This window comes from Callithrix jacchus, chromosome 20 (assembly GCF_049354715.1).
Source record: "Callithrix jacchus isolate 240 chromosome 20, calJac240_pri, whole genome shotgun sequence".
NCBI classification, from domain to species: domain Eukaryota; kingdom Metazoa; phylum Chordata; class Mammalia; order Primates; family Cebidae; genus Callithrix; species Callithrix jacchus.
Window position 1 is genome coordinate 9,104,849 of NC_133521.1, and position 22,428 is coordinate 9,127,276.

General features: G+C 45.6%; 1 long non-coding RNA gene across 2 annotated transcripts in view; it reads left to right on the top strand.

Annotated features, from left to right (window-relative positions):
- Positions 1-21,630, top strand: part of LOC103789410 (uncharacterized) — a 33,506-nt gene extending 11,876 nt beyond the window's left edge. Inside the window, exons 2-11 of one of the 2 annotated variants that reach the window (XR_008478103.2) lie at positions 8,699-8,756; positions 14,106-14,967; positions 16,063-16,223; positions 17,349-17,534; positions 18,375-18,475; positions 18,700-18,859; positions 19,038-19,155; positions 20,067-20,152; positions 21,169-21,207; positions 21,301-21,630. This is a non-coding gene — a long non-coding RNA (uncharacterized LOC103789410). Of the gene's footprint in view, positions 1-8,698; positions 14,968-16,062; positions 16,224-17,348; positions 17,535-18,374; positions 18,476-18,699; positions 18,860-19,037; positions 19,156-20,066; positions 20,153-21,168; positions 21,208-21,300 lie in introns of both variants that reach the window. The other variant, XR_008478102.2, reaches the window with a different exon arrangement.
- The last annotated feature ends 798 nt before the right edge of the window (positions 21,631-22,428 follow it).

Consider the following 22,428-nt stretch of genomic DNA (forward strand, 5'->3'; position numbering starts at 1 on the left):
TGCTGCTGCAGCTGTGGGTCACGGACCACTCTTTGTGTAGTGAGGGTGTAAATGAGTGGCCAGTGGAGCCACAAGTCATGTGTAGTTGATTGGGGTAGGGTGGGGGTCACTTCAACTACGGGTCTTCCGATAGGAACATGACTCAGTTCTCCAGCTCACCCTGTATTGAGAAACATCCCCAATCCGACAACACAGGACCATGGGCGAAGAAAGAGCACTGCCCTGTTTTCCTCTGCAGCAGTGAGGGCAGCCTGGCCATGCTACTTCTTGTTTGCCATATTTGGTGAGCATAATGGCTCTGGCCATCTGTTACTGTGAGTCACCAGCCCGTGGCACCAGCAATAATTGCCATGAATACTTGTTAGAGATGGTGGGTGTCCAGTGCCAGGCACATGCTTGGTATGTGATAGGTACTCAAGAAACAATAGCTGCTGTGATGAGGATGATGATGGTGATGATTATTATTTTATGAAGTCCTTTCACATCTCTTTTAGGCTTCTCAATGACATGGGTAATAATTATGCAGTGTTTATCTCAAGAACCAGGCTTATTCCCATCTCCACACCTTTTCCGGGAGCAATGGTCTTCAGATGGGAGCAACTTCCACCCCCAGGGACATTTGGCACTATCTGGAGACATTTTGGGCTGTCATGACTGAGGGGTGCTATTGGCACTTAGTGGGTAGAGACCAGGGAGGCTGCTGAACACCCTACATTGCACAGGACACCCCCCCCCCGCCCCGCCAAAACAAAGAATTAGGCCACAAATGTTAACAGTGCAGAGTGAGAAACCCTGGCTTAGACGCTCTTTCTATAGAGATCACATCCCCAGTTCTACAGTGGAATATTCTATAAGCTTGCTAAGCAGACTTTGGAGTGAAAATGTGTTATGATGTTATTGTCCTAATTTTTTTTTTTTTTTTTTTTGAGACGGAGTTTCGCTCTTGTTACCCAGGCAATGGTGCGATCTCGGCTCACCGCAACCCCCGCCTCCTGGGAACAGGCAATTCTCCTGCCTCAGCCTCCTGAGTAGCTGGGATTACAGGCACGTGCCACCATGGCCAGCTAATTTTTTGTATTTTTAGTAGAAACCGGGTTTCACCTTGTTGACCAGGATGGTCTTGATCTCTTGACGTAGTGATCCACCCGCCTCAGCCTCCCAAAGTGCTGGGATTACAGGCGTGAGCCACCGCGCCCGGCCCTATTATCCTAATTTTTAAGGCCTAGAGTCTCTTAGTGGTGTAAGTTTAAACCAAAAGCTTGCACAGGCTTCTTCACTGTCCCCTCACCTATTCCCCCCATCCCCACCTTTTACAGTAGGGACGTGGGAGGGGCAATTTTATATTCCCATTTGATACGTGAATGGAGGGTGGGAGAAAGGAGCCCCAGTGGCTGTATGCTTGTGTCGTCTGTTTCAGAACCACAGCACAGTTCTTTGATCACCATCTACCCTCCCTAACCAAGACCAGTGAGGAGGCAGAATACTTAGGTCCCCCTTGGCTGTAACATCCACGGTAGTTTTTATTTTTTCCAAATACAGCAAAAGGGACCAAAAAAGAAAAATTAACACTGTAAGGAATTAGTTTGGCAAAATAATGCCTTTTCCTCTCCAAAATATAAGGCAGGACCGATGAGGCGTGGCCTTCCTCTAGTAATTTAATTTGAAATGGATCTTGACAGTATGTGCGTGTTTTTCGTTTTTTTGTTTTGTTTTGTTTTTAATGGAGTCTTGCTCTGTCACCAAGCTACAGTGCAGTGGTGTGATTCCGGCTCACTGCAACCTCCACCTCTCGGGTTCCAGCGATTCTCCTGCCTCAGCCTCCTGAGTAGCTGGGACTATAGGTGTGCACCACTGCACTCAGGTAATTTTTGTATTTTTAGTAGACAGTGTGTTTCACCATATTGGCCAAGATGGTTTTAAGCTCTTGACCTCGTGATGTGCCTCAGCCTCCCAAAATGAACTTGTGGGTTTTTGCAACACCTTCCTGAGAGCCAGGAGCTGCTACAAAACCTCCAGCAGCATTCCCCATTCCACACAATGCACAGGAATAAAATGCAATGATCTTTAGAGGTAGCCTGGCTAGTACTGGTGAACCTGGGAATTTTGTTTTTGTTTTTGTTTTTTTGAGACTGAATCTTGCTCTGTCTCCCAGGCTGGAGGGCAATGGCGTGATCTCGGCTTACTGCAACCTCTGCCTCCTGGGTTCAAGCAATTGTTCTCTCTCTGACTCTGAGTACCTGGAATTACAGGCACACGCCACCATGCCCGACTGATTTTTGTATTTTAAGTAGAGATGGGGTTTCATGATGTTGGGCAGGCTGGTCTCAAACTCCTGACCTCAGGTGATCCACTAGTCTTGGCCTCTCAAAGCACTGGGATAACAGGCAGGAGCCACTGTGCCCTTCCGGGAAAGTCTTTTGAACAACACAAGGAAATGTTTATGGGGAAGTGGAGGGCAGGTGGCAGGCAGGCAGCACGTTGCCTCATGGAAATGGTTCTTTTGCTGTGAGCTCATGCAGGAGATGTTTATCAGAGAGGGGTAGACAGGCCTGCAAAGAGAAGAGCCTCCATTCTGTCTCCAGCAGCCTTTTATTGCTAGTGATAGGTGCCATCAGTGTCTGGCCTGAGGAATGGCCGTGCTCACAGGCACCTCTGTCAAGCATCTTATTGATCTGTGCTTCCTCTCCCTGGAACAAGCAAAGAGTAGTAAAACAGTCATTGCTGGCTGGGGGGCTGGGGTGGGTGGTGGTGTGGGCTCCCTGGGGCGAGCCTGTGTTTGGCTGTCCTCGCAGCTGCCCTCCCTCCAGAACTGCAGATTCTCACTATACTGGTTCCCGCAGACACGAGCCCTGCTCACCACGCCCTTTCAGGAAGATGCATGCCTTTTCTGATTTTTTTTCCTTATTGAAGTAGTGGCGGTGATTCATTTTCCTACTATTGACACATTAGATGTCTGTTAAATAGGATTGAAAGCAATTAATCCAGAGCAGAACACCCGAATATCTCATTCATAAATAATTGTTTTTCTTTGTGCCCCAGCATTGGTATGTGGGGGAGAATTTACAAGCCTAAAGCCTATAGACCAAACTCGCAGAAAAAAGTGTGGGCCCAATCCTCTAACTACACAGGTGAGATTATATGACCATGGTTCACATATTGCCATGAGCAACTAGGGGATATTTTTATGGCATGTTTATAAGAGTTTATAATGTAGAAGAGACAGGATCTGCCACCAGCCCCACCCAGGGCATAAAACCGATTTTCCAAATGGGAACACAAAGGCACTTTAGCAAAAGTTCTGTTGTGTGGCTGTTAAAGTGGCAGAGAAAAGTCTGTTGAGGCTGGGTGCAGGGGCTCACGCCTGTAATCCCAGCACTTTGGGAGGCCAAGGCAGGCAGATCATGAGGTCAGAAGTTTGAGACCAGCCCAGCCAATATGGTGAAACCCTGTCTCTACTAAAACATACAGAAATTAGCAGGGTGTGGTGGCACACACCGTAGTCTCAGCTACTTGGGAGACTGAGGCAGGAGAATTGTTGGAACCTGGGAGGCAGAGGTTGCAGTGAGCTGAGATCGGGCCACTGCACTCCAACCTGAGAGACAGAGGGAGACTCTGTCTCAAAAAAAAAAAAAAAAAGAAAAGAAAAGAAAAAAGAAAAAAAAGAAAAAGTCTGATGAGTGTGGGGCAGGCTGAAATTAGAGTCCAAATGTGTGTGTGTGTATCTGGAAGGAAGGGCATCACTGGAGTAACATCGCTGGGTTATTGCTGCTTGGTTAAGGAACTTGCCAAACCTGAGGGTGAATCATGGCTCTATCACCTGCTAGCTCTGTGGTCTTGAGCAGGTCACTCAAGTGCTCTAAGCATCAGTTTGTTAATGAATAGAATAATACCCGACCTCCTAATGTTCTTGCAAGGATTCTATGAACTCATGTTTACAAAATGTTAAACCTGTCCCTGGAGCATAATAATTGTTCAATAAATGTTAGAGAGGAGAAGGAGATGGTGTTGATGATGACAGTGGTGGTGAGGTTGATGGCAATGATCCCAGTGTCTGGAATGTACCAACATACAAAGTACAGCCACGTGCCTTACTCAGCTGACTCACTCCTTGTCAGGTAAGGAGCAGGTTCAACCACTTTGAAGCATGCTTGATAGTGCAAAGAGGCCAGGTAGGGCAGTTGTGGAATATGTCCCTGGGACAGTCGCTTGTCCTCCAGAGCTAGTCTAGGATCACTGCCTTCGAGCCCATGTTCCCTAGTGTCCTGACTCCCTTGTGCTGCGCATTGGCTGTGTGTCCAGAGACTGGAAAGTGATTTTAACATCAGAACTAGCAAACTATGGTTAAGAAGGAGAAATTGTTGCCAGCATTGCCACTCAACATTTTTGTTTGTTTGGATTTGGCTTTTGGAGGATTTGTGCCTCCGTGCTGTTGTGTTCATCACATGTTGCCAATTCATGGTGAATGTGGCAAGCATGACACTCCAAGCAGCCTGTTAAGTGCAGAGGGGACATTTGCCAATTCAGCAACTAGGATACTGTGTACCATTTTGGTCAATCAAAACCTTGTGTTGAATTCAGATCATCCCTTCATGGGGTCATCTGAGCCTCTGCTGATCTCAATAGCTAACATGTAGGAGCCTGGCTTTGCAAGAGAGATTTCAGAGAAGCTTCGCCACAGCCTTACAAAGAAGACCCTTTCATCTGCCAGCATTCTTGGCTGCAAGCAACAGAAGCCGACTTGCTTTTTCAGAACAAGAGTTTATTGCAAGGAGGTTGTCAGAAGCTAGAGCACAAGGCTGTGAAACAGAAGGGGGATTCCAGGAACCCCAGAGAATCAGGAAGGCTGTTCTACGTGACACCTCTGCTACTACAATCAACAAAACCTGCAGTCATCTCCATGCCCTGGTGTCCCTCAACTGGGATTTGCTGAGCTTACTTCAAGACCTGCCATTTGGTTGGGCCAGGGCAGGAAAAAGAGATCTTGTCTGTTAAGCAACATGAGTACTTAGCAGGCTCTATCTTTCTCCAAGATGATATATCACTGTGGGATCTCCCCAAAGAGTTTTGAAGGTGGGGACTGGATTCTAGGTAGTCCAAATTGACCAGTCACCACCAGAGTAACATTAATATTCCTGTTGTACAGATTAATACATTGATGCTCAGAAGTGTTGGGTAAATTGCTCAATTTCATACAAGCAGCAAATGGCAGAGTTGAGATTTGCACTCAAAATTGTTGCTCTTCCTTTTCTTCCCTCTCTGCTCTGCCCCCCAGAGACAGTCTTGCTCCATTGCCCAGGCTGGAGCGCAATGGCATGAGCATAGCTCACTGCAGACTTAAACTCCCGGGCCCAGGCTATCCTCTCCTGCATTGGCCCCCCAAAGTGCTGAGATCATAGACATAAGCCCCTGTACCTCGCCACTGCTCTTCCTTTGATTAGAGAATGCATTGGTTAGTTATGCGTTCAGCTAACAGTAATAGCATACACTACTCAAAGGGACCTAACAGCATGGACGTTTACTAGCTCCAACACTCAGGCTAATCCGGGGCCTTTACCATGACATCAGAGACTTGTGCCTGTTTCATCCGAAGGCTGGGTCCCCTCACGGCTTCAGGGTGGCAATCACAGGCATCAGAGCTCTTTGCTTCCTTGTTCACATCACGCTGGGGGAAGTGAGAGTGGACTTTCATACTCTCTGTCTCTCAAGCGCCTGAAATACCTTTCTCGGAAGCCTCAGCAAACTTCTCTTTAAATCTTATTGGCTGGAATTGGATCACATGACCACTACGAAACTACTTGCTGGAAGTGATTACTCTCGGACCTACAACTGGAGCTGGATTCAGACCCCAAACTGCATGGCCTTTGCAAGATGACAGAGGGTGGTTTAGCTGTTGGGGAGTTGACCTTGGTCCACTGTGAGGAATAACAATGTATACGTTTGATTCATCTTTTACATAGAACAAGGACCCAGGCCAGTCAATATATTTACCATACAGATACCTGTGGTCAAGTCTAACTCTTTATCTAGCTAATAAATGCTTTACTAGTATAAACAGAATGAAGACAAATGATTTCTTCATTGTTCTTCCCAGCCTGGCCTTTAACATCTCACTGATCTATGGCTAAAAGACATCTGTTACAGACACCTTGCGCTGGAGCGTGGCTAACCACCTTCCATTATCATTAGAGGCTCATGTTATTTTTTGATGTTTTTAAACATAGCTTGTGACTTCCTTTCCTTCTAATATAATTATGGCACCATCTATAGGTGAGGTAGGGGCGAGGTTTGGATAGAGAAGAAACTCCCCCAAAGGCGACTTCCCAGAGCAGTACTGCATCATTTGGAGGCCATGGGTTGCAAGCAACAGAAACTCAAGTTGAACCAGTTCATGGAAGAGGGAGACTAAAGAGGAATACTCTTCTGGAGTATCTCAGAAAAGACGCAACGGGACCTAATAAACTGAGGGGTTCAAATGAGATCAGGACATGTGCTCTTTTCTTCTGCTTCCTACTGAGCATCTGCACATCCTATCCTCTTGCACAGCAGCTTCTTCCACTTCTGACACCCTCATGGAAGGAAATGGTCTATCTAGAACATTTTATGCCTTGCTTGAAGATACTGGAGGTTCTTTTTAATTTTAATATTGAGAATTTCTGAAAGATCTCTTTTTGGCTCAGTGTGACAGGTGCCAACTCCTGAGGCTATGGTCAGGAGTCAGGTTGGGCTTACAGGGCGATTCCCTTGATGGGAGAGGGGGAGTGATGTGGCAATTCCTAGAAAAGGAGTCCCGGGAGGACAGTCCCATAGGCTTCATCACAATCATCTAGTGCCATTGAGGGGGACAGGTGGCAGGAGAAAAAGAAGGGAATTCCCCTTGTGATTGTGTGGACCTAGTTCTGCCTGGAGTTTCCCAAGGGGACTAGAGATTTCTGTGTTCTTACCACTTCTTCTGGAGGACTCCCTGAGGAACCTGCTGGATCTTTCAGGAGATGGTGTTGAACAGAGCTGGGTGAATGGGCATGGCACTGTTTGTGCCCTTATGAAGACCAAAGGCTGGCTGGGGAGAGAGATGTGTGCTCAACTCAGGGCCTTCACTGATGTTTCCGGGGTCCTCTGCTAACACACTTACCATATATGGTGACAGCTGTCTGTGGGTGGACTTCTTTTTTTTTGAGACCGAGTCTCACCCTGTGGCCAGGCTGGAGTGCAGTGGTGCAATCTTGGCTCACTGCAACCTCTGCCCCCAGGTTCAAGTGATTCTCTCATATATGACAGTGGTCCTGTATGATTATCATACTGTATTTTTACTGTACTTTTTCCAATTTAGATTCGTTTAGATACATAAGGATTTACCATTGTATTACAATTGACTACAGTATTCATCACAGTAACGTGCTGCACAGGTTTGTAGCCTAAGAACAGTAGGCTACACCATAAAGACTGTGTAGTAGGCTGTACCATCTCAGTTTGGGTAACTATACTCTGTGATGCATTTCTCAGAATGTATCTCTGTCATTAAGTGATGCATGACATGACTATATTGTCAAAGGAAAAAAATGAATGAATGAGTAATTCTCAACCCAGAGGTACCCAGGAATAGTCCCCTGATGAGTATTTTCAATCCACAAGTCCTTCGTGACCTCTCCTGGTGACATGGCCTCTCCTCCCTCCAGTGGGAAACCCTGCCACTGGAGGATTTTTCTTCCCTCTAGAAGACAGAAAAAAAAAATATTGAGAATTCCCTCTCCTGGTTGTTTCTTGCCTTTCTAGTCCTCCACCATTCCCTGTGTGCAATATTTAAATCAGGGAAATGTAGAGTAAATAGCACCAGACTTGAAGTTAGGGAAACCGGGTTCAAGACGGGGAGGGGGGGTTCAACTGAAGCCCAGCTGTTTGGCCTGAGGTAAGTTACTAAGTGCCTTTAAGCCCAGTACAGCAGGGGTCATGAAACCTGCTCAGGCTCCCTTATCGAGTTATCAAGGATCTCATAGTATAGAGCTTCTGAAAATGCCATGCATTACAAAGAGTGCACCAACTTAACACCTAAAGTATTGACCCGTAGACCACATTTACAGCACAGGGGCAGAACCTTCCTGGTATGCTTTGGGTGTTTGTCCCCTCCAAATCTCATGCTGAAATGTGATCCCCAATGTTGGAAGTGGGTTCTTGTGCGAGGTGTTTGGGTCTTGTGGGCAGATCCATCATGAATGGTTTGGTACCGTAATGAGTGAGTTCTCATTCTGTTAGTCCATGGGAGAGCTGTTTTTTTTTAAAAAAACTGGTGCCCTTCCTCTCTCATCATGTGATGCCAGCTCCCCTTCCCCTTCTGCCATGAGTGGAAATTTCCTGAGGCCTTACCAGGAGCAGATGCCAGCGCCATGTTTCTTGTGCAGCCTGCAGAACCATGAGCCAAATAAACCTCTTCTTTATAAATTACGCAGCTTTGGATATTCCTTTCTAGCAATGCAAAAGAACTAATACACCTCCTAAGGAATTTGAGAGCTTGGGCATGCAAGTCCACAACAGAGCAGGCAATCATGAAAATACCTGCATGACTTGTAAAAGGGGCCCCCAGGGCCACAGGGTATAAAAGAAAGCTTTTGGTGACTTGCATAAGGATTTGCATATTGTTTGCAAGTCATTGAAGGCAGGTGGGCATGCATCATGATCCATAATACTCTTATGCTCCTTCCTCCAGCCTTCCTTGGCCTCTTCACCTGCACGTCCTCCTTGCTGGAACCTAGCCTGGAAAAATGGTGAGTTGAGCTCCCCATGGGGGGCTCCCATGGCTGTCAGTTCCTTCCAGAGGCATGTATGGGAGTGAATGTGGGCCTGAAGAGATCCTGGAACATCGTACTGTCTGATGGATGGCAGGCCTTCAGCGTCACTGAGCTTTCACACCTGAAAACTATTAAAGGTTATTCTTTTAATTCTTTATGGTCGTTTGCACGCCTTCCTTAGAGAAACCTCTGATTTTCACTTGTGAGACGCTCAGCTGAGCTTGTCATACCCTAAAAGGTGATTTCAGTTCTCTGATGCCAAAGAACCTCTTCCACTGATCAAAACACAGCTGCAGAGGCCTATATGATCTGCTAATGGGCACCCCAACTCTGGGGTATGTCTGTCTGTACCTGGGAAAACAGATATAATTAGGATAACAGATATCATATGTATATGCAAATGCAGCAGGTAAAAATGACTAGAAATGAGATAGGGCTGGAGTTTGCCAAATCCCATCAGACCAGCTATGCAGCTTAACCCGATGCTAACACCATCACCACCAGGCCTTCCCCAGTACCGGCTCTGGTGCCTTCGCTTCATCTTCTTTTTGCCAACATGCTGGAACCCTCATGCAAATTATTTTAATTTTATTTTTTTTAGAGATAGAGTGTCCCTCTGTTGCCCAGACTGAAGTGCAGTGACACAATCACAGTTCACTGCATCCTCAAACTCCTTGGTTCAAGTGATCCTCTCACCTCAGCCTCCTGTGTAGCTGGGACTACAGGCCTGTACCACCATGCTCAGCTAATCTTTGAATTTTTTTGTAGAGATGAGATCTTGCTGTGTTGCCCAGACTGGTCTCAAACCCCTGGCCTCAAGCAATGCTTGCACCTCAGCCTCTCAAACTGCTGGGATAACAGCTGTAAGCCACCACACCCAGCCTATTTTTTTTTACTGTAACAGTAGGTCCCCATAGATTCCTGAAGAGGCTCTTTCAAGAGCTTCAGATCTTATGAAGCTGCAGGGGTCCTAGCATCTGAGAAGCTAGTGGGGGAAAGATGGAGAAAAGAGAGGGCTTCTTCAGTGTTTTTCCTTTAATGAGGGTTTGGTCCCCACAGTGGCAGCATTGGGACTGGGGAAGACCTGGTAGGTCATTACCAAGCTCGAGTTGCCTTTTTCAAAGAGAACCGTCCCATAAGGATGGCCTGGAAGCTTCTTGTTTGGAGTCAGAAGCTCAGTCTAAAGTTCTACTTCTGCCTCTTCCTGGTGGTGTGCACTTAGGCAAGTGACTCACCTCTCTGTGTCTTGTGTTCTTCACCCTAAAATGGGCATGATAACAATACCTGCCTCAAAGGGCCTGGCAAGACATCAGCTCTCAGATGATGTTTTCCTTCGTAATAGGTACGTGGGCAGGTGAAGAGAGTCAAACATCAGGCCCAGGGTTCTTACTCCACTGTATCACTCCATCTACCTACCAATGGATAAATTACTTCACCTCTCTGAGCCTCAGTTTCTGCATCCGTGAAGTGGGCTAATAATGGATGGATGTCATAGTGCTATGTAACAGTCAACAACAACAGACCACTAAACAGAAGCTAGTGATGCATGTGGAGTAACGATGCCTGCATTTGGGGGCAGTGCCAAGTCTGATAAGATTGAAGAGCATCTCATTTGTGATGCTCTGTGTCTGATATGGGGTAAGGAAGTCCTCACCCCTATTGGGTCTATCAAAAAGGGCTGCAAAACTATGCAGACAAACGATCTGGATACTGCCTTTACCAAGCTGCACAGCCATTGAACAAAGGCATCTAACTTCACCAAAGTAGGAGGGCCTGCATGTGCAGATCCATCTTTGCTGTTGGGACTGGGGCCCATACCTTGTTCCATTCTGTAAGCTCTCACTGTGCTTGACACAGTGCCTAGTGTGTTATAGATACACAATAAATATGTACTGATTGAGGGATGAATGAATGAATGAAATCTGCATCCATGGATGAATAGATGGTCAATTACATTGTCAATTTTCTACCCTGGGGGTGGAGTTAGAAAAAGCAGTCGGAATCTTGGTCCTTTTGCTAATGGTGGAAGAGGGCAATACTTGTAGAGTGTGTGCTGTCAGAGCCATGTTCAAATCTCAGTATTACCATATCTTAGCAGTGAACTTGGTCAAACTTCAGTTTGGAAAAAACATGCTGACTTTCAGTTTCCTCATCTGTAAAATGAGGCTAAAAGTACCACCTTTGTTATAAGGTTATGGTGCAGATGCTATAAATTTGTACTTGCCAGGGCCTGACATGCTACTAAGTGGAAAGTGGGAGAATGAGAGTGAATCCCCTTCTTTCTTTCCCTCTTCACTACACAGATTCCAAGGATATTGTTTTATACCAGCCAAGTCCTAAGCGCTGGAAGTGGATCTGATCTTTTACCTAACTCCAGCATTGATGTTTTTTATTCTGTTGAAGGCGTCAATATTTGTTCAATAGTGTAAGTCTTAAATAAGCATCTAAATGACATATTACAGATGATGAAAGTCATTTCCGCACAGAAGATTATCTCACACGATCATGTTTCCTTCGTTATCTGGGGCCTCTGTAGCTGGCAAATCTCTGCAGCTACTTAAATGATGACATTAGTCCTAATGCCATGTAAAATGACTAGGTCCTCAGGGTAGGTTTATTTTTAATAGTGTATGTCAGCAGCAAATAGCTTGGAAGACCCCAGAGAAAAGAGCACAGCTCAGGCTCTCACTGAAGCGATGATATAGATATATTTAATATCTATATTAAAAATCTTTTAGGCACCATGGTGATATTGAACTGGATAGTTAGGCGAGTGTTAGGGAAAATCCTGGGCTGTTTATAGAGTGTGATACAGTGTGCATTCTAGAAATCTTTTGAGGTTCTTCAAAGTCAAATTTGGGCATCAAAAATCTTTGACAGACATTTGGCCCCAGTAGTAAAATACTCTGAAACACAAGCTGGGAGTATAAAATCACTTCCTTTTCTCTTTTTTGGTAAGCCTGTTGATAAGTTTGCTGTGCTATTAAAATGTTTAATCACTTGCCTCCAGCAAGAGCAAGCTTCTGTCTGAAGTTACAATTTATTAGCGTGCCCAGATCATACTTGCTATTTACCCAAAACATGGCCAGGGGATTCTTACAGAGAAAACAAACCACAATTTGAAATCAAGCATAGAGTGGCAGATGAATGGATTGAAGGCAAAAATTATTTTGGAGTTGATTTCAGGGGAGAGATGATAAAATCTGCACTAATTTTCTATCCCAAGGGCACAGGATTAGATATACAGCGGCCACAGGTCTGGCCTGTGAGATATCCCAGGGTCAGTTGGTAAAAGTGGTGCCAGGCCTGTCCCAGGGAGGTCTCTGGAGAAGAGGCAGCAGAGGAAGGGGCTACTCTAGGAACATACCTTCCAAGAAGAGGCATTTGTCTCTGCTTTAGGGTTTGGTCAAAGAAGCTCATCCTGGAAGGACAATGAACAGATAGATGCCTGGTTTCAGCAGAATGCTAAGCCCAAACCCCCCTCCCTCCTTCTCTTCTGTGGACCTCACCCTGGCCTTTCAGACTCATCCAAAAGCAAACTGAATTGTGGGGCAGGAAAATGCCTTTAAGACGGTGAGCATCATTTAGTTATGGTACCTGAAGCCCACCCGCTGGTGGCACAACACCATGGACCTAGCCCTTGGAGTGGAGGGCCCCTTAGAGGGCCATGGATAATTAACTCCTTCCAGGAACTGGTGTCCAGGACTATGCCTTGGAGGGCACCCACAGATATTGAGCCTACCATCAGGTCACAATTTTCTAAAAACAGATATGTAAAGATCTAAGAAGTTTCCTGTTTATCATCCTGTGTTTATCTACACAAAATGCTTTTTAAATCTGGATTATTGTATCCCAAACTGGGTTATAAAGAATAACAGATATTCTGGCAGAAAGGAATACTATGGCTTAATCAATTTGGGAACCACTGCATCTCTTGAATCACCAGATACGATGGCAGACTCTCCTGTGTCCTGAACTGAAAAACTAGCAAACGAAACTGGTTTCACTGTTTCCCCCAGCATTTCTCCAAATTGTTCAGCTATGAACTGCTTTCTTCACAGAACATCCATCACCATCTTACCTTTGTGGAAGGCAGTTGAAGAATTGTTGGGTTACGATAGGCAGAATTCTAAAAATGCCCTCGTCCCCACAAGATTCTCCTCTTCTGTCCATTCAGTCGAACATTAACACAAATACTGTTGAGAGGGAATTTTGCAGAAGCAAGAAAAGCCCTAAGTAAATCGACTTTAAAATGTGGAGAGTATCTGGGCAAACCTGGCCCAACCGGGTGACCTCTTAATTGAAAGGGTGAGGATTGGATGCTCCTTCTGTGGCTTTGAAGATGGAAGGAACCCTATGAGAAGGAATATGGGCAGCCTAGAGGCAGAGACTAACCCCAACCCCCAGCTGACAGTGACAAAATGGGGACATCAGACCTGAAGCCACAGAAACCGAATTCTGTCAACAACCATAAAAAATTGTAAGCAGAAGGCCCCCAGATAAGAATCCAGTTGGCTGACACCTTGATGTTGGCCTTGTGAGACTCTGAGCAGAGTCCAGGTGAGCCTACCTGTACTTCTGACCTACAGAATCTTGGGATATTAAATGGGTATCGTTTTAAGTTGCTAAATTTGTGGTAATTCATTTCACAACAACAGAAAACTACTACATACTGATTCAGAGAAATCAAAACGGAACTGGTATCCTTTACATTCGCAAGGTGATTCAAATGTAACACTCATATATGGACAGAGCAGGTGTCTCTGTTTTTACAGGTGAAGATATAGACTCAGAGAGATTAAGTTACTTGCCCAGGACACTTAGCCAGGAAATGAGGAAAAGGGGACTTGAATGGGCTTTTTTGTGTGTGTGAGTTAGGATGGGGTGGGGGCGTGTTTCCTTTACTGTCTTTTGCATTCAAATAGGAAAAGGCATTTGGAGAGACTGCAATTGGGAACTTGCAAAGGAGGATGAAAAAAAAGTTCAGGGAAGAACACATCAAGCAAGGGGTTCAACTGCCTCATCAGAGAGGTCCTTTCTTTCATCTCTTGTGTCTGAGCAGAAAAGCTTGCTAGAAAAAGGACCCACAGCTGTGAGCCAGTGACAATGTGTGGGGCCAGGGTCTGATGAGGCCACCGGAAGTGGGCTGCTGGGATGCTTTATATGTACAACTAAGGGCGAAGACATGCAGGCCTGTAATATCAAGAGAAACAATGTCTGCAGGCTGACCTCCCAGATGGGTGGTTTGCAGAGGTGGGGCTGCCTGCATAATTAATCAGCCCTGGCTTTCTTTGCCACAACTGGCATTCCTACCTGTACCCGCAGCCCTTAAGGAGCCCTTCGCTCAGTGTCACAGAGCAGACAAGTCATCTGGGAACATCCCCCCCAACCTTCATGGACAGAAGTGGAGACTGAAGCCCAGAAAAGGAACAGGACTTCTCAAGGTCACAGTCAAGGATCCCCTAACACGGGACAATTCTCTTGGTTAGTGATGACTTCCTGCTGAGCCAGTATTCCTTACTGAGCAAATGCAGCGTGTGTGTGCCTGTGTGTGTGTGTGTGTTTTTGTGTCCAGGATGAGACTCAGAACTGTGTGTTACCATTGTCCTAATAATAATAGAAGCCAATACCCACAGAGTACAGATCCAGTGCTTGGTGCTCTCTGGAAAGTGCCACGTGTTAACTTTATTCTCACAGCAAGCTGATGAGGTGGCTGGAAAAACATTAGGGTTCTTCACAAATGTTTCTGGCCAGAAGTGGATCCAGGTATGGCAGGGCTTAAAGCATATCCAATTTGGGGGAACTTCTTGAAGGAAAGGAATACCAATTTATAAATATAAATTAGGCACAGGGCCCCATGAAAGAAAAGGGCTTGGAAGCATTACAGTAAGTCTGTTAGTTGCATGTTAATGTTCCCTGCCCCTTGTGAAGTTAGGCGAGAGCACGTGACTTGCTTTGGCCAATGGGATATGAATGAAATTGATATGTGTCACCTCTGGGTGAAGTCTTAAGAGTTAGTGAGTGTTCACCACTTTCCTTCCCAACCCTGACTCCCACGGTCCCTGGGTTGACAATGGAAGAGTGTGCCAAGATGGAACTTGCTTTTCCCTGGAACTCTGAGCCTATGATATCTAGAGCAACCTCTCTCTTCACCCTGCCCTGTGTCAACCAGCATGAAACATGGAGTGTAAGTAAGAAATAAACTTTTGTCATGGCAATTCACTAAAACTTTGGATTTTTTTTTTAACCACAGTGAACCTTGCTTAACCTAATTGATATAGGCAGGGTATTATTGTCGTTTCCATTTTCCAGATAAGAAAATTGAGGCATAGAGAGATTTAGTTACTTGCCTGACATCGCGCAACTAGTTAATGGTAAAACTGGGACAAATGGCTCAGTGTCTTTGTTTCTAAGTGACATTAGGGAAAGGTGGGGACCTCAGCAAACTAAGGTATTTGTTCCATCTGACAATTGCTTCTGACTTTCTACTGTTGGTTGTAAAAGAATGTAGTCCTTCGTTGCCAGATCCTCTCAATTTTTTTTTTTAAGCAGAGACCATAAATCCAGCGTTTTAATGTAAAACCAATTGATTGAAATATTTTTCTTTTTCTTTCATTAAACACCATGAAACTAAGACATTAGTGAGCTAGGTTCAGCTCATCAGTTTGAGACCTTACAACACTGAAGTTTTCATTAAAAACAAAACAAAACACTAAAAATTCAAGCCAGTAACATTGTATGCTAGTGACACAGCCATGGTAGTCTGAGAAGGCTTTGGTGGGAAGGGAGGACTGCAGTAAGGTGTCCAGGCCCCAGAGAGGTTCCCTGCAGTAAGACGATAGGGGCCATGGATGTTCCCAGGCTGGGGATGGAAAGAGAATAGTCACAAACATTTTCAAGGACTCTGTCACATCAGAAGTGTTTTGTGCCAGGCACAGTGGCTCACACCTGTAATCCCAGCACATTGGGAGGCTGAGGTGAGCAGACTGCTTGAGCCTGGGGTTCAAGACCAGCCTGGGCAACATGGTGAAACCCCATCTCTACAGAGAAAATTTTAAAAATTAGCCAGGCATTGTGATGGAAACCTGTAGTCCAGCTACTTGGGAGGCTGAGGAGAGAGGACTGCCTGAGTCTGGGAATTGAGGCTGCAGTAAACTGTGAATGAGCCACCGTCTCAACAAGAAAATGTTTTGGTAGGGTTATTCAAATTTTTGTATGAGGTTATCATACACACAAATACTCCTTGAGGAAACACTAATAGTTTCATATGATGCATTTCCAGAAGCTTTCCCATCACCATGCCCTGTGGGATTCAGCAGGTTCTAGCTGAATGTCATTGAGCCAAAGAGAGAAGAGGCAGTCACCAAACAAACCTTCCTGGAAATAGAGATCTACCTGGATCCAACGACGGCAATTCCCTGATAACTCCCCAATGAGGCCAAGGTATTTCCATCTACCTAATCTCGTCAGCTGTCTTGTGAGGCTCAGCTCATTCTTGAGGAGTGAAGACAGTAAACAGTAAAGGTTATGTCCAAGAGGCCCTAACGTGAAAACTGAAAAATAAAGTCAAGTTTGGGTGACACCAGTGAGCATTCAGCACAAGACCTCATGCATTAATCCAGAGGTTTCCAAAGCATCAAAGGAGACTTGAAATGTCGTAAGAATAAATGAACCATTTGTGGAAATAGAATCTTGTGAGCAAAAAATTTGGAAAACTCGTGCAATGAAACAAGGTCCTTTGCTGCAGGACTTATCAGAACCTTTAAAAAGCCACATGCACGATGTATGTGTCTCTAAGAGGGCAACCCTGCTTGGTTGTGGAATCCCTCTCTCTATCTTTTCTATTTTTGCAGAAGCTTTTGGGAAAAAATGTGGTAGAGAACTTTCTTTGAGACGTGATGTCTAATCTTTCCTTTGGGATGTCTCACCTCTGAATATCTTGGTCACTTTCTCTCTAGATTTCTTTTAGAATTGTGGTTTTCTCTTTTCAGAAAAGGAGGCATTCTAGTTATTCATTAGTTTTAAAAAGTAGGTGGCCTATGGAGATCAGAAAGGCCATTGCATGCCTGGTACTGTACCCCACATGTCCTTGAGCTCTCTGGGCTAGACACAAATGTCTACCTTTTTGTCAACTTGGTCATGACTTCAGCACTTGGAATTTCCAGCTCAAAGGATGTTCTTTAAGGCAAAGGGACAATGACATTTGGGAGATAGCAGCCTCAAGGAAACACTCTCTCTGCCTAGGGACACGTACTTGGGAGTAGGAAAAGGAAGAGGAGGAGAAGAGAGAAGCCCCTGAGTGGTTGACCAAAAGGGGCCCCTTTTATGGCCTTCCTGTTTATGGCTGAGAAGTAAACAGCTTGGGAGCCAGGCTGTCTCCCTCCGCAGCTGGGGCACTGGTTCAGGCTGGCCTGGGACCCTCTCTTTCTGGGTGGCAATGGGCGGGGAACCTGCCTGTCACGCTCATCTCAGAATGCATTTTTTAAAAGCCAGCATCTTGGGGAGTTTTCCTTCACCCCGCACCATCTGCTTGGTCCTCACCTCAGTGGTCTTGCTCCTTCCTTTCAGGCAACAGTTGGAGATCTGTGTGTGCAAGCTTGGGGGTCAGATCCTAGCTGCAGCATGCAGCAGCTGTGTAACTTCAGGGGAACCCTGCACCTCCCTGATTCTCATTCACAGTGATGAGTAGTAACCCCTTCCCCCAGGGATTTGGGAGGACGTGCAGACTGTGCCTGCGAACTTGCCTGGCATGTGGTAAGTGACAATATATGTTTACTTCTATGACTATTATTTCAGTTGCCCTCTGGGCTCAGCCTCGGCTTTCAGCGGGTGGAGGGTTGGGGTCCTGGTGGGGGGCAGGGATTCAGGCTCACCTCCCAAAGGGACTCCCAGGACCTTGGTCAAGGCAACATCTTTCTCCAGATTAGCGATGGGAGTGCTTTTCCTCTTGAGAAATGCAGGCTGTGATGGAGCTGGGAGGGTGCCCCAGCTAACTAAGGAAGACAGCGCCGGGGGCAGCCAACACCAGGAGAATCAATAAACTATAATGATCAAGAATGGTGTCTGTGGGGGTTGGGGAGTCATGGGGACAGAGGGCGGCAGAGGATGGGGTGGGACAATGCCAGAGAGAAGAGGCAGCAAGAACAAGACACACACACATGCACATGCACACACACACACTCTGAACAGATGCAGAAAAAGTGTGTGAACATGGAGAGAGAAGCATGTGCTGTGTTCAGCCTTCCTGTCCCGTCCGTCAGGGTGGGTCTACTTTCCTGGACTAGACAGGGAGTAAGAGCCAGATGTCTATTAGCTCTTTACATTCCCCAAGTCCTTGCCCACATCAGTCCTTTAACTCTTGGATGCAAGGCAGAAATGTTCTGATGTCTGCTTACAATGTCTAATCCACTGACTTAGTTATGTTCAGATATTAAAACAATACAGATTTTTACATTGAGTGTAAGCTCTTAGGCTAGAAATAGTATTTAACATTACCAGGGCCTTCATTATCCCTGGATTGAATGCTGCTTTTTAGGTCCACTGCTCCAGCAGGGTTTTTTTAATTTTAACTTTTTTTTTTTTTTAATTTTATAGAGACAGTCTTACTCTGTCACCCAGCCTGGAGTACAATGGCACAATCATGGCTCACTGCAACGTAGAACCCCCAGGGAATAAGGGATCCTCCTACCTTGATAGTGAGTAGCTGGGATTACAGGCACACCCCCCACCCCCAGGCCTGGCTAATTTCCTTTCTTATTAAAAACATAATAAATTTTAGGAACAGGGTCCCACTATGTTGCCCAGTCTGGTTTCAAACTCCTGGGCTCAAGAGATCTTCCCACCTTGGCCTCCCTCCCAAAGTGCTGGTATTATAGGGGCAAACCACCATGACCCATGCTCTGTGGTTTTTTTGATACAGCACTTTTGGAATCCATTGTGATGGGGTTACCTGGACTTGGGCAAGCCCCACAAACCCACTGGCTATTCATGAGCTCTATCAAGTTACCACTTACTGCTTTTTCTGAAAAAGACTTGACTTTAGAGAGCAGTTTTAGGTTCACAGCAGAATTGAACGGAAGGTATGTACAGAGGTTTCCCAGACGTAACCCAACCTCCCATAGAACCTTATTGCTTTTAAAAGCCATCTTTAAAAATTTTCTTTTCTCTGATCCCCAAAACCCTTGCCATTTTGAGATCTCGCCCCCAGAAGGGATTATTAAATCTGGTGCATGTTTTCTTGGCTTTCCTTTCCCCCAGTGTGATGGGGGAGCTTTCGTAAGCACTGGAACAGGCATCGATGGAGGTTGCTGAACATGAGTGGGTGTGGAAGGTGTTGGAAAGACCCTCCGAGGAGGAAGGCTTTTCTAACACTCAGGTACGCTGAATCTCTGTTTTTGAAGGGTAGTGTTTTGGAAAATGAGCAAATATGCAAACAAACTTGTGTTACATTTAGGCTTTATTATGTGCCAGACTACTAGGCTGTGTGTGTGTGTGCGTGTGTGCACGTGCGTGTGTGCGTGTGGGTGTGTGCGCATGTGTGCATGTGTGTGTGCGTATGCGTGCATGCGTGTGTGTGTGTGCGTGTGTGTGTGCGTGTGGGTGTGTGCGCATGTGTGCATGCGTGTGTGCGTGTGCGTGTGTGCGTGTGTGTGTGTGCGTATGCGTGTGTGCGTGTGTGTTTAACTAGCATTATTCAGTTAGCCAGTCTAATCTCAGTAGTACTCACAGGAGGGATTTCTACCCTTCCTCATGGGGCTGCTAGCCAGGAGGTGTCCCCCCGGTCACAAAGCTTGCAGGTGCCCGAGCCTCCCAGGTGCCCAGGTCGGCCACCAGCACTGCCTTTCCCCAGTGAGGAAACTGAGGCTCTGGCAGGTTAACTCTCACAGCATCCAAGACTCACTAAAGCAGTGACCCGCCTAGGTTAGATCAGGTCTCCTGATTCTCAGCCCCTCTGATATCCCATGGGGAGAAGTTGGTGAAGACAAGATGAGAAAATGTATCCTGCCTGGGAGGGGGTCTCCTGGGGCAGCTGTCTCCACACATGCCCTCTGCCTCCTGCCCTCCGCCCGCTGCCTTGAAGCATGTGAACCCCCCTTCCCTACCCCTGAGTGGCACATTTTACAAGGAGCCCAGCCTCCTGGCCCCTGGCTTTCACATAGCTTTGCACGTTCCTGGGAGGGCCAGGGCAGGAGACAGAGCCCAGGGCCTGGTACTGGATGAGCCGGGACTTCTCAATCTGTGTCTGCTCCCCCACATCCTCTCTATCTGCCTACTTTCCCCTGCCAGCGACAACCAGAAAGCTCCCTCTTGCCTGGAAGCAAAAAGAAGATTCCTCTGTGCGCCTGCTCAGCCGGGTCAGTGGGATCCCCTCGGTGAGAAAATTCTTCCTGGGTTTGGGCACGGTTTGCTCTGCCCACAGGTGGGCAGATGCTCCAAAGTCTTTCACCTTGTGCTGGAAGGCAAGCAGACCACTGCTCAGTGCAGGAGTTTGGGTTTCTCACTCATCACTGAGCCTAGCCTCCTTTTTTTTTTTTTTTTTTAAAAGGAGGATGTGATTGCTACTTTGTTTCTCTTTTTTTGTTACTTCAAATTGACATTCTGACCTTGGGCAAGTGTAGCAGGGAGCTTGCTTTTATTCTTATCTTTTTGTTTTGTGTTTTTGTTGCAAACTGTCTAAAAGTGTTGGAGAGTTTTATTTGGATACAATAAAGCCAGATATTAGAACACAGATTTAACCTCAAGACGATGAGCTTTTAAAATGCATAGAAAGGTCCGTTTTCTCCTCCTTTCTAAACTCAATGCAAATTTTTCTTCAGTAACTTGTTTTCCTAGCTTGATAAGGTATCATTAGAGAATGGATGGTTCAAAAAAGAAGTGGTCTGAGGTGGGAGGGTCCCTTGAACCCAGGAATTGGAGGCTGCAGTGAGCTATGATTGCACCACCACACACCAGCCTGGATGACAGAACGAGATATCATCTCTTAGAAAAGAAAAAAGAAGAAGTGGTGTGTGCTTTTTCCACTTTGATTAAAACAAAAACCATGGCATGGGCATCTGCTAAGAAGCATGCTTCCTGCTTTGCCAACACTGCCAGTTATTTGCAAGTGTCAGGGTGAGTTTCTCTAGTTTCTTCACTTTCAGACCCAAATCATGCCCATTCTTAAATGACATTCAAAAATACAAATGTGAAACTTTATAAAAGACTCAAATGTGTGTTTGATTGTAATGAGTTTTTGTTTAAATTGAAGGGAAATTCAGTTGCATTAAGCGGAATAAGTTTTTCTGACACTTTCAGCCTGTTGGTTTCTGTTTTACTTAGGAGAAAGGGCTATCTGCGTAGTCCCCAACAGGGGAATCATTTTCATTAGACATTTTCTTACTTGTTTTAGATTAAAGAAGAAGTCTTGAAGCTCTAGAAGAATAAAAAGGTGTGTGTGGTGGTGGTGGGGGAGTTGTTGGGGAGAATGCGAATAATTACTTCTATGTTTTTTTCCAACCTAGATTTCCCCCTTCTTTTGTAGATCCACACCAGCCGTACTGGACCTTGCTCAAGGCCAGATGCCTATTGCTTTAGACTCCCATAGGTGCCTGGGGTGGTGTTGAGGGGGAAAGGAAGTAGGGAGTAGAGCAGAGCAGTTTCCATTAAGCAGAATTTGTTCTGAGCTTAAGCCATCCCACCAAGGGGAAGATGGGCCTTGAGGTGCCAGACAGTCTTTTCTCCCCATATATTGAGTTGTTATACCTTCCTACACCAGTGAAATCTGACACTCTGGACACCTTGTGAAATTGTTATATAAAACTATGGTGATGGTTTCTGTGAATTAAAAATAAATAAAGTACCTATTTTCTTAACAATTATTATTATTGCTATTATTATTTGGAGACAGAATCTCTCTCTGTCACCCAGGTTTGAGTGCAGTGGTACAATCTCAGTTCACTGCAACCTCTGCCTCCCGGATTCAAACAATTCTCGTGTGTCAGCTTCCCAAGTAGCTGGGATTACAGGCGCCCATTACCATGCTCAGCTAATTTTTTTGTATATTTAGGAGAGACAAGGTTTCACCATGTTGAACAGGCTGGTCTCAAACTCCAGCCTCGGGTGATCCGCCCACCTCAGCCTCCCTAAGTGCTGGAATTACAAGCTTGAATCACCATGCCTGGCCAAATAATAATAATAATAATTTGATGTAAACCTTTAGTGGGGCCAGGCAGGAAAGACATAGAAGAAGACATATTGTAGCTATGGCCAAAATTAATTTTGCAAACTGTGGTTTTCTGACTGAATTTCTTTTTTGACCCCCACTCTTCTTACTACGTTACTCTCGTTTCCAAATTGAAATATGTGTATTAGAACAAATTTGCTTTCTATTTTGTGCTTATTCTCCTATCTCAAGATTTTGGATCTCTGCTTAAATGCTCAGAAATGGAAATGTTTGCACCCATGTGGCCGTGCTCATGCACTTTTTGCTGGGTGATCCTGTTGTCACTGTTCTTTTGTGACTTCCCCAAAAGCCCCCACTGTCGTCTATCCCCTGAAGGCTGCATTCAGGTGGCCCTAATACAAGCTAAAGATTTCAGGCTCGTTCCAAGTTCCAGAAATGTCTCCATCCCAAGACACCCTGGGTTTTTCACTGTCCTCTTTATTAACA